Below are 6,008 nucleotides of genomic sequence, written 5' to 3' on the forward strand. Positions count from 1 at the left end.
GTGGTGTCTCGATTATGGCCTAGTGACCCACGAATTAGACTATAGATTGTGGTAAAGCCTAGAGACCAGGAAACAGGAAAATTCCTCACGGGGTAGGTGGAGAAATATGGTGGCACCCATGCTTGTTTATGGCCTAGTGATCCAGTGATGATTGTGGTAAAGCATGATTTTATTAATGAGGGTGAGGTGGTTTAGCCTCGGGAAGCATTGGTTGGTTCTTTTAGTTTGAATCCCACATTCATGCTTGAAATATGGCATGGGGGTGATTGGCTAAAGAGAGATTTGGCTCAGCCAATCTATGGTTGGGTGGAATGTGGCAGTCCCATACCGGGTTGGCTTTTGCATTCATTAATAAGAGTTCCTTTCCTTGATATTTTTTTTGTAGAAGTACTAAATTATATGTGGAATTTATGATTGTTGTATCCTCATTATTTATGTTGTTTATATGTTGGTTATGAATATGTTTTATGAAAGTGAAAATGTATGGTTCTCATCATGTTTTGATTTGTAAATGATTGAGCAATGAATCCATGACCGAATAGATGATAATGCAGCTAATGTGATAAGGCATCAATTCTTCTTAGCAATTCTCAGATAAGTATAAGACCCATATGCTTAGATCTGTTATTATGACATGTATAATGCATATTTGTGACATGTTTGACAAAATGCCTGTTATGGCTAGTAGGGGTCCAGTCAAGTCTTTGTTCAATAATTTGCATTGGCATCATTTTCTCAATGTTTATTTTCATTTCTGTACAGTCCATGAATTTTTGGGTAGTGACTGGGTCCTAGCCCTAGAATCTAGCCTTAAATATCACAGTCACTGGCATAGCACTAGCAGAAAAATGTTGCAGTCGCTCTCAGGCAGCCTCATGGGAGCAACTGGGACCCTCAGTTGCTTGGAGGACTTGGCAAGGAAGTAACTGGGGCTCTAGGTCCTTGAACTGTTGAGTTTCCTCAGGGGTTAGTCACTTTGAAACATGGGGTAGATCCTAGAGGTTTTGTAGGATGTGTGGATGGTCAGTTTGGTTGTGTTTTGTTGGTTCCACTTCCTTGAGGTGACCTAGGAGGTTGAATAAGATCATAGTAGCATGTCGTCACATGTTTACCCTGGTTGGTCGGTTACAAAGGTAGATGTGGGAGAAGGGTGTTATAGAGTGGTATCAGAGCATGATTCACCCCTTGGACTAGATGGGTTGTGTGTTTGTCGTGCATTCATGTCGGTTGCATATGTGTTCTCATGTTTGTGGTCTATATACTGGCTGAGTATGCATGGTGTTGGTTATGGTTCCAGTGATTTTTCCATGTGAAAAGTTAATGGCATTGTTGTTGGATGTGTTTATCATGAGTTTATGTCGGTTAAGCACTAGATATGCATGTTGATGTTTGTATGTAATGTATATGCACATGTGTCATAGATATGTTGTTATGCATACAGTGATATGGTTATAGTTTCCATGTATGAGATCATGATGTGTGGTGGATATGACCATGCATTGATGATTGGATAATGGTTGAGATGATGATTAAATGTTGATATGATTATGTTTATATATGTATTGTGCTAATCTGGTCAGTCTTGCAGATGAGATATCCTCCCCGAGTTATACTAAGGTACGTTGATTTGTTTATGATTTGGCTTAGCTGACATAGTATGCCATGCAGGAAGAGATTAAGGTGACTAGCAAGATGGTAGACTACAAAGATTCTCCCTATGAATTAGATGAGCAGCATGGTGTTGGGCACTATTCTAACTTAGCAGACACATTGAGGCGTTTGAAGGAAGAAATAAGGAGTTGAAAAGCAAATAATGACAAAATCATGTAGGCACAGGAGAAGCAAACAGAAGTCAATGCTGTAATTCTTCAAAGTTTGTCAGAATTGCAGAGATAAGGACCACTCTGGATCAACTATGGACAGGAGGATGGGACTAATGGGACATATGGTAGTAGGTCTCATGGTGGTCATAGGTCAGATAGAGATGACACGATCGGAGATGGTATATTCTTGGATGCTACGGATAAGAGAGGTGATGGACACAGGTATTATTCTAGTTTTGGTTCTAACAAGAACTATGATCATCATCGTTATCACCCTTACAGGAGGAGTGATAGGGGATACCTGTCGGATGAGTTTAAGAAAGCGAAGCCACCTACTTTTGATGGATAGTTGAATAAGCTTGAAGATGCAGAGGCTTGGTTACTTGGTATGAATAAGTTCTTTGAACTGCATAAGTATACAGAGAATATGAAGGACATAATAGATATCTTTAGCCTCAAAGGGAAAGTGCATATCTGGTGGGAAGATGTAAAACGAGTTAGAGACATCAGGACAAAAGAGTTGAGTTGGCACGAATTCAAGAGATTATTAAGAAAGAAGTACCTGTTAGAAAGGTACTACAACAGCAAAGCCATGGAATTCTATTAGCTGAAAATGGGATCGATGATAGATGAGGAGTATATGACCCAGTTCTTGGAGCTATTGAGGTATGTAACGTATATTAAAGATGACAAGGCTAAAGTTCATCGATTTGTCAGAGGATTTCCAGTAGCATTTAGAGATCAAATTGAGCATGATGAGCCTCTGTCACTTGAGGAAGTTATTGGGAAACTAAAGCATTGCTATGAATAGTCAAAGCGTAAGACAAAATCTCAGCAAGGATGGAAAGGGAAAGGTAAAAGTAAAGGTAAATGGCAGCCAAAAAGAATAAGGCCTCAAAATGCAAAAGAAAAAAGAATGTGGCACCACAACAACAGAATAGAGGTGATGGTACAAGACGGTTGGAGTGTTGGACATGTGGTAAGGAGCATCTTAAGAGGGATTGTCCACAAAATCAGGGTGGTAGGCCTCATATCTATAGTGCATAGGAGGCGCAGACTGTTGGGGATGTTGGGCAGAGCATTCCTTGTATCTATGCAACGCTGGATAATAAGTAGGCAGATCATCAGGCATATATCATTGAGATGGACGGTAAGATTTATGATCAAGTTGTTTCTATTTTTATTGACCCTGGATCTAATTATAGTTATGTTAACCTTGACTTGGTGGATAAGTGTGGTTTGAATAAAGAAGTGCATGTAGAATCTTAGTTAGTGCAGTTGGCTACAAGTACCAAGAAGAGAGTTCATCATTGGGTAAGAGATTGTGCATTTGAGTTGAATGGTATGCCTACTTCAACACATTTGAACATATTACCGTTGGGGTCATATAGTATGCTTTTGGGTATGGACTGGCTATATCTTCATAGGACCAAAGTGGATTGTTATGACAAAGCCATTGAGTGCTTGGATGACAATGGTGAGTGGAGAATCTTATAGGGTAAGAAGAAACCAACATTAGTTAGGATGGTGAAAACTATGCAGGCAAAACACAGTCACAGAAAAGGGTGTGTGTTATTTGTTGTACACATTTCTAGTGATAAAGGTAAGGAGGATCAGGATGCAAAGATATTGAGTAGGTACTCGATCTTACAACAGTTTTAGGATGTGTTTCCAGCAAAGATCTCAGAGTTTCCTCCTCACAGAGAAGGACTTCTCCATTGAGTTGGTACTGGAGGCATCACCAGCATCAGAGGCACCATACATGGTGAGCACTCTAGAGTTGGTAGAGCTAAAGTTACAATTGAAGGAAATGCTTGACAACGTATACATTAGGCCAAGTGTATTACTATGGGGTGAACCGATCATATTTGTGAAGAAGAAAGATGGTACTCTCAGGTTATGCATTGATTACAGGCAGTTGAACAAGGTGACCATCAAGAACAAGTACTCGTTGCCAAGGATTGATGACTTATTTGATCAGTTCAAGAGAGCTGCAATATTCTCAAAGATTGATTTGAGATCCAGATATCATCAGGTACAGATCAGGGAAGAGGACATTTATAAGATAACTTTCCAGACTGGGTATGGGCATTATGAGTTTGTTGTAGTTCCATTTGTTTTGATTAATGCTCCAACTACCTTTATGTGCTTGATGAATAATGTGTTGCGTCCTTATATGCACAAGTTTGTTATTGTATTCACTGATGACATTTTGGTATATTGTAAGAATGAGGAAGAGCATATCGATCATTTAGCAGTAGTGTTGAGACTGTTGAGAGAGCATCAGTTGTATGCTAAGCTCAGTAAATGTAGTTTCTTTCAGACAGAGGTACATTACTTGGGGCGTGTGGTCTCCAAGGAAGGCATATCAATAGATCCAGTGAATATAAGAGCTATCATGGAGTGGGAAACTCCTAAAAAAGTGGATGAGGTGAGATCATTCATGGGGCTCGCAGGCTATTATAGGAGGTTCATCACAAACTTCTCTCAGATTGCATACCCTATCACGTCATTGCAGAGGACTGTGCAAAAAGTTTTAAGCAGTTAAAGCAGTTGTTGACAAACGCTCCAATGTTAAAGATTACAGACCCAAACAAAGAGTTTGTAGTGTGTATAGATGCTTGCAAGAGAGGACTTGGTGGAGTCCTTATGTAGGAGGGACAGGTAGTATGTTATAAGTCATGAAAATAGAATGAGCATGAGAAGAACTATCTGACACATGATCTTGAGTTGGCAATGATCATTCATCTGTTGAAGATGTGGAGGCACTATCTTCTTGGCAGGAGGTTTGTATTGTTGAGTGATCATAGTGGGTTGAGATACTTGTTTGACCAACCGAATTTGAATGCAAGGAAAGATAGATGGTTGGCCATGATCAGTGAGTTTGACTTGGAGATTAGGTACATCAAGGGTAAAGAGAACAAGGTTGCGGATGCTCTTAGCAGGAGGATATAGGTAAATCACATTACAACTATGAGTTCTTATAGGACAGATTTACGGGATCAGATTTTACAGTCAAGTCAACAGGATGACAGGTACAAAGAGCTTATGCACAGGTTATGACGGAGTACAGGTACAGGTACAGTTGTAGAGGATGAGGACTGTCATCTCTCAGCAAATGACTTGATTAGATTTAGGGACATGATATATGTGCCAAACAACATTGAGCTCAAGAAGATTATCTTGAGGGAGTTTCATGCAAAACTGTATTTAGGTCGCCCAGGCTACCAAAAGACATTGACAACAGTAAATAATTTTTATTATTGGATGATTCTGAAGAAAGATGTGGTAGAGTTTGTGGCTAGATATTTGGACTGTCAGTAGGTAAAGGTAGAGTATAGGCATCCAAGTGGACTACTACAACCAATTCCGATTCTAGAATGGAAATGGGAGGTCGTTTCCATGGATTTCGTTACATGTTTATCGAGGACATCTAGACAACATGATTCCATCGTGGTTATGGTGGACATGTTGACTAAGGTAGCACACTTCATTCCAGTGAAGACTACGTATTTAGTTAGTGATGTGGCATAGGTGTTCATCAGAGATGTGGTTAGATTGCATGGTTTTTCGAAGAAGATTGTGTCAGACAAGGATGCAAAGTTCACTTCCATGTTTTGGAAGGAGTTGTTTGCATGTTTAGGTATAGACCTGGCCTTCAGTACAACTTATCATCCGCAGACAGATGGACACACAGAGAGGGTCAACACGATATTGGAGGACATGTTGAGGATGTATGTGATGCATCAACAGAGGAGATGGGAGGATTACCTTCCATTGGTTGAGTTCGATTACAATAATTGTTACCAGGAATCACTGAGGATGAGTTTGTTTGAGGCGTTGTATGGGTGGAGTTGTAATACTCCCATTAGTTGGAGTGACCCGATGAACAAGGTATTGATTGGACCGGATATGTTATAAAAAATGGAACAAGAAATGCAGGTAATCAAGAAGAATATAAAGACAACACAGGACAAGCAGAAAAGCTATGCAGATCAAAACATGTTGTTTAAGGAGTTTTAGGTTCGGGAACATGTGTACTTGCGCATCAAGCCCAAGAAGAGCTCCTTGCAATTAGATCGTGTGCTAAGCTGGCACCTCGGTTTATGGACCTTTCAAGATTCTTGAAAGGATTGGGCCAGTAGCCCATCAACTTGCACTGCCTCCAATAGTGAAAGTCCATGA

This window comes from Pinus tabuliformis, chromosome Q (genome assembly GCF_031772625.1).
Source record: "Pinus tabuliformis cultivar Carrire ecotype Pingquan chromosome Q, CPIR1, whole genome shotgun sequence".
Taxonomy (NCBI): domain Eukaryota; kingdom Viridiplantae; phylum Streptophyta; class Pinopsida; order Pinales; family Pinaceae; genus Pinus; species Pinus tabuliformis.